The sequence below is a fragment of the Haemaphysalis longicornis genome, unplaced genomic scaffold (assembly GCF_048455015.1).
Source record: "Haemaphysalis longicornis isolate Haplotype H1 unplaced genomic scaffold, Haemaphysalis longicornis Haplotype H1 scaffold_2, whole genome shotgun sequence".
NCBI lineage: Eukaryota > Metazoa > Arthropoda > Arachnida > Ixodida > Ixodidae > Haemaphysalis > Haemaphysalis longicornis.
In genome coordinates this window covers 39,256,772-39,269,363 of record NW_027526295.1, presented here as the reverse complement: position 1 = coordinate 39,269,363, position 12,592 = coordinate 39,256,772, and positions in this window count along the sequence as shown.

The following is a 12,592-nucleotide window of genomic DNA, read 5'->3' as shown; positions in this document are numbered from 1 at the left end:
GGCAACGCAGTCTTCGCCTTCGGTTACAGGAATTCCCTTTATCTCGATGTTGTTGAGTCTCGAGTATTGCTCGAGCTCAGCCACCCTTCTTTCCAGAGCTGCGTTCTGCGCCACAAGCTGTCTGTTTGACGCTATTAGTTCTTCCTGCTTCGCCTTCGTCTCGTCATATTCCTTGCTTATGAAATCCACACTTTCTGCAAGTTTCACTTGTTCCGCAAGACCTAGCGTTTCCAACTTAGCCTTAACCTTCAAGGTAGCTCCTCGACCATACCCTCAAGTTGCTGATCGAGTAGGGACTCAAGATCGGCAATTTTCTTAGCGAGTTGCGCTGTTGTAGGCATGGTTGGGACCACCGAGCACATAGAAAACAAAAGGACGCCGGGCAGCAGTTGCGGCAAAACTAATACCAGAGAACATATGTAGCCAGAGACCAACCTGCGTGTAGAACAGAGAGCGCTCAGGAAATGGTCCTTGTTGCCGCAACTGCTGCTGCCAACTGAAGCTGCCGGTGCCTTGCGAGTTCCTTTTGAGCACCCTTGGGGATGGCGACGAGTCGACGGCGCAGACGCAGCAGGCTGCAGACGGCGCAGGCGCAGCAGGGATTCTTGGGGGCCAACGCTTGACGCACACACGCAAAGATGCGGCGCAGGCGCGCTTGGATTTAACCACGGTGGCGAGTGATAACTCCGGAACTCGGGGCTGTTGAACCGGCGACCGAACTACCTGCGTGTAGAACAGAGAGCGCTCAGGAAATGGTACTTGTTGCCGCAACTGCTGCTGCCAAGTGAAGCTGCCGGTGCCTTGCGAGTTCCTTTTGAGCACCCTTGGGGATGGCGACGAGTCGACGGCGCAGACGCAGCAGGCTGCAGACGGCGCAGGCGCAGCAGGGATTCTTGGGGGCCAACGCTTGACGCACACACGCAAAGATGCGGCGCAGGCGCGCGTGGATTTAACCACGGTAGCGAGTGATAACTCCGGAACTCGGGGCTGTTGAACCGGCGACCGAACTACCTGCGTGTAGAACAGAGAGCGCTCAGGAAATGGTACTTGTTGCCGCAACTGCTGCTGCCAAGTGAAGCTGCCGGTGCCTTGCGAGTTCCTTTTGAGCACCCTTGGGGATGGCGACGAGTCGACGGCGCAGACGCAGCAGGCTGCAGACGGCGCAGGCGCAGCAGGGATTCTTGGGGGCCAACGCTTGACGCACACACGCAAAGATGCGGCGCAGGCGCGCGTGGATTTAGCCACGGTGGCGAGTGATAACTCCGGAACTCGGGGCTGTTGAACCGGCGACCGAACTACCTGCGTGTAGAACAGAGAGCGCTCAGGAAATGGTACTTATTGCCGCAACTGCTGCTGCCAAGTGAAGCTGCCGGTGCCTTGCGAGTTCCTTTTGAGCACCCTTGGGAATGGCGACGAGTCGACGGCGCAGACGCAGCAGGCTGCAGACGGCGCAGGCGCAGCAGGGATTCTTGGGGGCCAACGCGTGACGCACACACGCAAAGATGCGGCGCAGGCGCGCGTGGATTTAACCACGGTGGCGAGTGATAACTCCGGAACTCGGGGCTGTTGAACCGGCGACCGAACTACCTGCGTGTAGAACAGAGAGCGCTCAGGAAATGGTACTTGTTGCCTTAACTGCTGCTGCCAAGTGAAGCTGCCGGTGCCTTGCGAGTTCCTTTTGAGCACCCTTGGGGATGGCGACGAGTCGACGGCGCAGACGCAGCAGGCTGCAGACGGCGCAGGCGCAGCAGGGATTCTTGGGGGCCAACGCGTGACGCACACACGCAAAGATGCCGCGCAGGCGCGCGTGGATTTAACCACGGTTGCGAGTGATAACTCCGGAACTCGGGGCTGTTGAACCGGCGACCGAACTACCTGCGTGTAGAACAGATAGCGCTCAGGAAATGGTACATGTTGCCGCAACTGCTGCTGCCAAGTGAAGCTGCCGGTGCCTTGCGAGTTCCTTTTGAGCACCCTTGGGGATGGCGACGAGTCGACGGCGCAGACGCAGCAGGCTGCAGACGGCGCAGGCGCAGCAGGGATTCTTGGGGGCCAACGCTTGACGCACACACGCAAAGATGCGGCGCAGGCGCGCGTGGATTTAGCCACGGTGGCGAGTGATAACTCCGGAACTCGGGGCTGTTGAACCGGCGACCGAACTACCTGCGTGTAGAACAGAGAGCGCTCAGGAAATGGTACTTGTTGCCGCAACTGCTGCTGCCAAGTGAAGCTGCCGGTGCCTTGCGAGTTCCTTTTGAGCACCCTTGGGAATGGCGACGAGTCGACGGCGCAGACGCAGCAGGCTGCAGACGGCGCAGGCGCAGCAGGGATTCTTGGGGGCCAACGCTTGACGCACACACGCAAAGATGCGGCGCAGGCGCGCGTGGATTTAGCCACGGTGGCGAGTGATAACTCCGGAACTCGGGGCTGTTGAACCGGCGACCGAACTACCTGCGTGTAGAACAGAGAGCGCTCAGGAAATGGTACTTGTTGCCGCAACTGCTGCTGCCAAGTGAAGCTGCCGGTGCCTTGCGAGTTCCTTTTGAGCACCCTTGGGAATGGCGACGAGTCGACGGCGCAGACGCAGCAGGCTGCAGACGGCGCAGGCGCAGCAGGGATTCTTGGGGGCCAACGCTTGACGCACACACGCAAAGATGCGGCGCAGGCGCGCGTGGATTTAACCACGGTGGCGAGTGATAACTCCGGAACTCGGGTCTGTTGAACCGGCGACCGAACTACCTGCGTGTAGAACAGAGAGCGCTCAGGAAATGGTCCTTGTTGCCGCAACTGCTGCTGCCGCGTGACTGATTTTTTTTTTGCAGATGTCAAACACATGCATTCGTACATCCTGTTTTGACCCCTCTTTCACCCCTGTTGCCACGGGAGAAGGAGGAATTATCCGGTACTTTATTCCTTTTTTGTTTCTTTTCTAGTTTGGCTCTTTTTTCTCATGTTCGTACCGCGTGACTGTGGGTTCTTGTATCCTTTTAATATTGTTATTCTATTTTCTCTCTTTTTCCTCCCTCTTCACTTCTTTCATTATTTTGCTGCCCACCAACCATGATCCGATTGTGCAAACTCTCCCTTTCCTTTCCCTTGCCCTTCTACATTTTCTGTATGTATATATAACCCTGAAACCAACTTTTTCTGTACTCTGAAAAAAGGAACGATCGCGGTCGCTAGCTTCTTCGAAAATTTCTTTGCTTTTCTTATATACATATCAATGTGTCGAAACGAAAGAAATACCTGTTCGGTTACGGCTCTGGTTCACGCGAAATCATTTCGCTCCGGTTCAGTTCCAGTTCGACGATATCATGTACCGCACCAGTTCGCGAACCGGTTAGAGAGGTTGAACCGGTTCGTGAACCGGTTCCATGAGTTGAAATATCATTTAAATTAGGAAAAACATCTGGCAGTTTAAAACGACAGTCAGTCCAAAATAAAACAAAAATTCAAAATGCTGCTGTTCCCCAATGGCAGTAGCGCGATTGCAAGGCAAACTTTAAACAATTACGAAATATTAGAAAAAAACAGATGAAATGGCGAAGATTTGGCACCTACTTTCCGGCGCAGACTTTATGTTGTCCTAGTGACTATTCATAATGCCACCGCCAAGAGATATATCTATGGGATATATTTTCTGCCCTTTCCTTTTTTGTTGAAATGAAAATCAATGTAATCAGCCATCACGCTAACCTTTTAATCCTTACATTTAGGCCTGCGTACAGGCGCGTTGAAATACCATCGCTTATTACCAATGGCGCGCATTTTTTATAGTTGTAACAAAACAGAAAAATACTACAACAGGCACATAAATATGCCGAACCGTACCGGGAGGCTCGTTTTAAGAGTTATAGCAGACCGTAACTACCGGACATGCTACCGTGACTGGGAGCGACTTGGGCTGTGGGTCGTTTGGAAATTTTTCGTGAGTCTGTGGCGTATCCCGTGCTGAATTATTAGTTTTTATTTCTCAAAAGCGCTAAAGGCAGTATTTAAAAAATACATCTAACGCCCCTACGGACATTCCAACTGTGACTGCGTGAACATGAAGTGGGCCTTTTACCTCTACGTCGTTTCAATAGATGGCGCCAGCGGGTCAAGCCGGGCTCTCATAGGGCTGGGTGCTTCTAATTTTTCGTTGTATTTGAGAGTCCCTCGAACTGTAACGCTGTTCCTCACTGGCCGATTTGTAAATGGGCCCCATGTTGCTGTTTATACTAGTTATGCAACCGTATTGCCTTTATTTACCCTAAAAGAAGCTATCGTACGTACATGCGTCGCTCGGCGACACAAGCCGCGGCAGTTGGGCCGGGACCATGTTTCGCTCTCTGCTTGCTGTCAGAATCGGGCGGATTTCACTTGTTGCAACTCCATTTTTCTTAAACAATCTCATATTTACAATTTGGTCGACTGGGCGTGAGCCAATCGTACGTTTACCAAACTCTCCCATAGTGGCCATCCGCTTTCTAACGACGGACACGTTACGTGTCGGTACCGTGCGGCCAAGTCGCTCCGATATACGGCAGGGGTCTGCGCATGCGCGGCTGCGTCCAGACGGTAGACGTTAACGTACCGCAACCGTTTTTCTGATCTGCTATAACTCTCTAGTATGTCATCCTACCGCCTGACCCCCACTCATAGTGCGTGTGCTGCACTGTGGAATCTTATAACAGATTATGCCGTTACAAAACGAAAAGGAAATTGGACGCGTGGAGCATGAGATTGGACTTTTTTTGGTAGATGCTCTTGAATTCGTCCGCAGCAGTACTGCCCTCTGGAACGAGTAGAAGTAGAAGTAATGTAGCGAGTTCGGCAGTCACTACAAATGCACCTACGAAAAAAAGCAGAACTGAAAGAGGCAAAACTGCAGTACAAGCAGAAAAGATTATCGCTGGGCGAATGGGGCAGTGTGAGGTACCAGCCTGCCTTTCTGCACGTGTCATCTGCTTTAGTACTGTTTCTGCTTCCAAGACAAGGCCCAGGGCTGCAGTTTCTTGCCAAGAGAATAAGTGCGCACATTACCAGTTTTCCCTGACATATTTGTTCGTATTTTGATCTGTAAAAAACGTAACTTGTCCACTATACTGTCCTCCAAGACTGACCAGGCAACTCACTCCCTTCGCATTGATGACACGTTTGGTTGTGAAAGGTAGGGCAAAAAAAAGTATAGAGCACTAACCACGTTTTCGTGCTTTTTTTAATTATTCGGTTTTACTTACATTTTGCGAAATATATAATTACAACGTGATTTGCCTTTTCTTTTTTGTTGTTTTCCTTGTAAACACATAAAAAATAACTGGCGGATATGATGCTTCATGCTATATCTCTGCTCCGAGGCGCAGCCTATGTTGCAAGCCGGCAGGCCTATTTTAACCAGCTGGTTATATTATTCATGGATCAAAATCTCGATACACGGATGTTCACGACTTCCATATACTTCAGAAAAACGGTCGTGGGGAAAGGACATCGAGGCCACTGGTGGCCAGAAGCAAACAGCTTAGCCACTAAGTAGCTCCTGTGGTCACACTTGTCAAGAAGTAACAATTTGCAGGCGTCACACCTTTTAAAGAAATTATAAAATGCAAAAAGTTTGCACACATAGGGTGTGGGCTTTCGCTGTTGCACAGTGAGCACTCCTGCAGCCTGATTGCTCCAGTATAGTCGCAGCAAGGGAAGAGCAAAGTCATTTTATAGCCCCCTGCGCTATATACGCTCGCGCTTAAAAGCAACAACAAACCATTCCTATATTGCTGTTCATTAATTTTCCCTGTTGTTAAGTAGAGCGTGATAGCGTTCGTTGTCTGCAGGGGAAAAGTGCGGGAGCGGGTACAAAGTTGATGGTCCATGAAATAAAAAGGGCCTGAATTGCACTGACTGTGCAATTAATTTCAACAACAGCGGGTCGAAGCGTTTCGGCATGAACCAGTAACCGTTATTTCTTTTTTCGGTTCAGTTCTGGTTCGACCCCTAATATATGTATATATATATATATATATATATATATATATATATATATATATATATATATATATATATAGGAACAAAGTTTTCCTGGACGCCGGTAGAATATACACCAAAATGGTTTCGACCACGGTAAAAAAAGAGAACAGATTTAATAACGTTTCGGCCGAGGGACCGCGTGCTAGTTTGCGTCCTCGTTGCTAACACAGGGTGCAGAAGTAGCTTGCCATTTTTTGCATGGCTCAGTGGCAAAATGCAGCGAGCGTCGGAAGCGTGAAATATGATTTGTGATCCCGAAGTCCGGTCCCTCGGCCGAAACGTTATTAAATCTGTTCTCTTTTTTTACCGTGGTCGAAACCATTTTTGTATATATATATATATATATATATATATATATATATATATATATATATATATATATATATATATATATATATATAGACTCGGTCGAAACCCTAGCAGTCATTCAGGCATTACGGAACCAGGGGGTAGATGAGCATTATGTAAGAATACTAGAGGATATCTATAATGGGTCTACAGCTACCATCATCCTCCATAAGGAGAGCAGTAAAATACCTATAAGGAAGGGGGTCAGAGAAGGAGACACAATCTCTCCAATGTTATTCACAGCATGCTTACAAGAAGTATTCAGAACGTTGGATTGGGAACAGATGGGAGTAAGGGTTAATGGAGAATACCTCAGTAACCTCAGATTTGCTGATGACGTTGCCTTGCTAAGTAACTCGGGGGACGAATTGCAAAGCATGCTTTCCGCACTGGGCGAACAGAGTAGAACCGTGGGCCTGAAAATTAATATGCAGAAAACTAAAGTAATGATCAATAACCTCGGGAAAGCACAGCAGTTTGAGGTAGATGGCGAGGCAGTGGAAGTGGTAAGCGAATATATATACTTAGGCCAAGTTGTGACCCGAGATCCCAACCATGAGGCAGAAATAATTAGAAGGATCAGAATGGGATGGGGTGCATATGGCAGACATTATCAGATAATGAATAGCAGCCTACCATTGTCGTTGAAGAAGAAAGTGTATGACAGCTGCATCTTACCGGTACTCACCTACGGGGCAGAAACTTGGAGGCTCACTAAGAGGGTTCAACTTAAATTGAGAACGACTCAGCGAGCAATGGAGCGGAAAATGATAGCTGCAACATTAAGGGACAAGAAGAGAGCGGAGTGGGTCAGGGAGCAAACTCGTGTTACAGACATATTAGTAGAAATTAAGAAGAAGAAATGGACTTGGGCAGGGCATGTAATGCGAAGGCAAGATAACCCCTGGTCATCAAGGGTAACAGAGTGGATCCCTAGAGAAGGCAAGCGCTGCAGGGGGCGGCAGAAAGTTAGATGGGCAGATGAGATCAAGAAGTTTGCGGGGATAAATTGGTCACAGTTGGCACAGGACCGAGGTAATTGGAGAATATTGGGAAAGGCCTTTGCCCTGCAGTGGGCGTAGACAGGCTGGTGATGATGATGATGATTATGATGATATATATATATAGTAACCAGCGCCCAGTCATCAAACCTCCCTCAAAGGAGGACCCCGTAACCTCCAACAGACAGCCACTAGTCCGCCAGCCTTCAGCAAAGCCCATACAGGAGGGGCCATCGACTTCTTCGGCCACCCAGCCGTCAAGCCCTACTAAACTTGCTCCGCGCTACAATCTCCGTAAGGACGGCGCCAAAGCCGCGGCATCGAAGTGACTAGCCGCGCCACATCCTGGTAAAACTTTGTCTTCAGTATTATCTAGCCATTTTTTACGAATACGGAAGGTTCCCGAGAAGCGAACTCGTTACGAAATGCATGCGTCAACTCTCAAGACGTACATAGACAATGGTATTTTTTCGAAAGGTTTAAGAATTCACGTAAATCCCGCTACTTCCCAAGTGTCCGCTAACAACGTTTCTAGGTGGGAGCAGATACTAAAGGATGCTTCTCTCGGACTAGCAGCTGTCCTTATTAATCACTACCAATCAAACAGTAAAGACTTGCTTAACAAAGAGAACCAATTACGACGCGCATCTGAGCTAACGCCATTCGAATGCGACGCGTTGGAAACATATAGGCGGAAAAAATTGCACGAAATCAATGAAACTAAGGCAAGAAAGTTGTCCCGCGATGGTATATCCTCTTTAAATATTGATACGCCCCTGCATATGTCCCGATTGGTCGTCAACATAATTCCAGCGCAAAACCTGATCGCCTATATACTGGAAACATTGTCAACTTGTCGAGTGTAGATTTATCCGACGCAGAAACTAGTGTCTTGTCGCGCGGGTTAAGTTTTTGCCCGGCCACTGGCGGTTATAACGAGTTCACTTACGCAAAGATTTAGATAACTTCGCACGGAGCATGCGCCTGCGAAAATTTTTTCACGACCGCCCCGCTTCAAATCCTGAACCTTCGTTACTCCCTTCCTGCAAACATTGGACCCCACCAACCCAACGGGATATGTTCCTTGATATTTACATTAAAGCAGTGCAGCAGGATGTTATCGAAATCTACCAAGGCCGCAGATCTTTCCGCAGAAATCTTTCTAGTAATGAAACCGCGGCTATTGATAAACTGAGAGAGCGTTGTGATATTATTATTAAGCCTGCCGATAAAGGAGGCGCCACTGTTATAATGAATACCAGTGACTATCTTAATGAAGCCCACCGGCAACTTGCTGATAATTCTTTCTACAGGCGCCTTGACGACGACCCAACGCCAGAATTCAAAGCCACAATCAAAAATACTCTTAAGAGCCTCTTACAGACAGGGAATATAACTTCGAATCTTGCTAAATCGCTCCTCCCACTCAGACCTGTTGCTGGTCGTTTTTATCTGTTACCCAAAATTCATAAAAAAGACAACCCGGTGCGTCCCATTGTTTCTGGTATAGGAACTGTGACAGAGAATCTTTCGCGCTTTTTTGATAACTTCATTTACAAAATACCTCCAACTCTGGCGTCTTTCATTAAAGACACGAATCACTTCCTATCTGATATAGCCGATCTTAAAATTCCTCATGGTTCGCTTCTTGTAACTCTTGATGTGGCATCGCGTTACACTAACATCCCGCACGCAGACGGTATAAAGGCTGTTCTTAAGTTATATGAACGATCAGATGATGACAAACCGATCGACAGGTCCGGGCTAGCAACCATGCTCATATTAATACTTGAACTAAACAATTTTCAATTTTCCGATGAACACTACCTTCAAGTAAGCGGAACTTCTATGGGCACAAGAATAGGCCCTAATTATGCAAGTATCTTTATGGGTGTCCTGGAAGAAACATTTCTTGCGGACCGCTGCCTTCAACCCTTTTTTTACAGGCGTTTTATCGATGATATCTTCTTTTTTTTGCAACATGGGGAATCTGTGCTTTATTCCTTTATAGCTGATTTTATAACGCCCACCCGTCTATTAACTTCTCGCACAATATCTCAGGATCTACAATTGACTTTCTCGACGTCCCCGTGTCCCTAGTCAATGGAAAATTGTCGAATAAACTCTATAGAAAGCCCACTGACAGGCATCAGTATCTGCACTTCGAAAGCTGTCATTGTAAACACAATAAAACTAGTATACCATACAGCCAAGCTCTTCGTTTCAAAAGAATATGCTCTGAGAAATCAGATTTTGTTGATAACTGCGCCAAACACCAGGAATCTCTAATCAAGCATAACTACCCTCAAGAATAAATTGACGATGCTCTGAAGCGCGCGGATTCCCTGGACGCAAAACGCTTCTCGAACCGGAGAATAACACGGCTTATTCACAACCCAATCTCGTTCTCACCCACTCTGCGTCTGCGCCGAAACTCACAGGTATTTTAAAGAAGCATCATAATATCCTTATGCAAAGTCAGCGACTTAGAAGCATTTTTAAAGAGCCACCGCGCGTAGTCTATCGCCGTTCAAAAAACCTACGGGACATGCTGACCTCTTCCACGATCGCATCGCCAGCTTTGGGTGGATGTTCTCCTTGCCAAAATGCTCGTTGCAAAGTGTGCGCCCATATGACCATGTCACTAACGGTAAACAGTACAGCTTCTGACTTTTGCTTAAATATTAAAGGCGACTTTAACTGCGATACGTCGAATGTAGTATATCTCCTAGAGTGCTCAGTCTGCGCACTCCAGAATATCGGCCAAATCGAGAAGTCATTCAGGCTCCGTTTTAACAACCACCGGGCGCACGCACGTTCCTCTCCTGGGCTTCTTTTGTCGAAACATGTAAATATTCCCGGTCACTCTTTCGAAAACATTTCGGCTACTTTACTGGAATCAGGTTTCCGTTCGCATCACGAAAGGGAAGTATGTGAGTCTTTTTTAATTCATAAATTTAACACAGTCAAACGCGGTATCAATGAAAGTGTAGGAACGTTAACGTGCCTCTTGCCCTGATATGCTGGCGTCATTGCATTATCCCTATTGGAACCGTAGAAGCAGAGCCATCATTTTAATGCGGCTTTACCGATACGTTTCTTTGATTACGCGAACGGAAGCTATATGGAATGTTCCCAGAAACGATTACCTCTTTTCTTTTTTATATCTACATACTGCTCCTGATGTGTTTTGCGTATTAAGTGCTAAGCTGTAATCCCCGAACGTTATCATTTTCTTTCTAAAGGGTAGTTGTTGATCCTCCCTGATCCGTTCTGATATTCCGTACAAGTTCTGTATTTCAAAACATCATGTTAATACACACGTGTACAAACACCACGTGTGCCCTTCTTATTTTATTATTGTTGACTTGTATCTGCAATGTGGCAAGACTATTCGTTAGCCTTTATCATTTCGTGCCTATATATTCAGCGCGCTTAATTACCGAAGTTTACTCTGACGAAGACCGGGCCCCGGTCGAAACGTTAGTTTAATCATCGTTTCCATACGTGTGTCCACCCTCTCGTGTATTTTTGAAACTGAATCCCGGAACTTATTCATCGCTATATATATATATATATATATATATATATATATATATATATATATATATATATATATATATATATATATATATATATATATATATAGGCTTGTACCTTTGTTGAAACGTTGGCAACAATCGGGCTTTTACCTTGTTCAAAGTTTTCTTTTCTTGTATATATTTATATATATATTTATATATATATATTTAAATCTAGAGAAAGATAAACTCACAAAGCGCGCAGAAATAGTATAAGTAGAGTCGGATACACAGCAAGAACAATAACAAACAATGTTTACTTACGTGGCGGCAACGGTACTTGCCTTCATCAGAGTAAAGTTACATGATTTTGCTGTCGCAAACATTTTGAACACATTTCTTATATAGGTTTGCATAAAACTGTGAGAAAGAGCGGAAAATGTTTCGGAAATGGGGAGTGTGCATACAGTCAGGCTACGCCTATGTTACAACATCAACAAACAAACAAGAAAAATAAAATAAAAAGGAGGGGGGGAGCGAGAGAGAGAAAAAGGGGGTTGTGTTAACAATGCAGCGTTCAAGGTTGCACCATGACGGGTCAACGTATGCCGCGCGGGCTGCAAGTTCAGACAATGGGGGAAACTGGACAACCGCCGTTTGAAAAGAAAGGGAAGAGTATACACTGAGGTATTCAGTGACTGCTGAGACTGGTTCGGGGGGAAGCGAAGATGGGTGTGCCCCCCGCGGGTCAAGAGAATAGATAGGGGGCACAAAAGAGCATTTCACAGAAGCTAGCAATTGAACAGGAAATAGGTAGGGTCACAAAAGGTTAAACATGAATAGATCACAAAGAGATGACAAACATGAATAGATCACAAACTTTTTGAACACAATTCTTATATAGGTTTGCATAAAACTGTGAGAAAGAGCGGAAAATGTTTCGGAAATGGGGAGTGTGCATACAGTCAGGTTACGCGTATGTTACAACATCAACACACAAACAAGAAAAATAAAATAAAAAGGGAGGGGGGGAGCGAGAGAGAGAAAAAGGGGTTGTGTTAACAATGCAGCGTTCAAGGTTGCACCATGACGGGTCAACGTATGCCGCGCGGGCTGCAAGTTCAGACAATGGGGGAAACTGGACAACCGCGGTTTCAAAAGAAAGGGAAGAGTATACACTGAGGTATTCAGTGACTGCTGAGACTGGTTCGGGGGGAAGCGAAGATGGGTGTGCCCCACGCGGATGAAGAGAATAGATAGGGGGCACAAAAGAGCATTTCGCAGAAGCTAGCAACTGAACAGGAAATAGGTAGGGTCACAAAAGGTTAAGCATGAATAGATCACAAAGAGTTAAACATTCTTAAGTGGTGGTACGAACGAGGCCTCCTTCACCAGGACAAATGGCATTGTTGAGCCGCATTAGGCTAATAAAGCTGCTGTATTAGGAGAGTTTCTGCGAATTCTGATGGGAAACTCGAGGGTAGGAATAATGACCATAGTTATAAAAATTATGAAGCCGCTAATTTTAATCCAGGGTTAAGCACGTTATTTTTCCGTAACTTTCATTTATTCCAAGTGTGGCTGACCCAAACTTATAAATGAGATAAGATTCCCGAACCTCGCGGTCGTGGTGCGTTTTGAAGGCGGATTCTAAAATTGCTGCTTTGAGATGTTCAAATGCATGCCCGGGACTGTTCACATGTCTTGACAGAGGAAAAT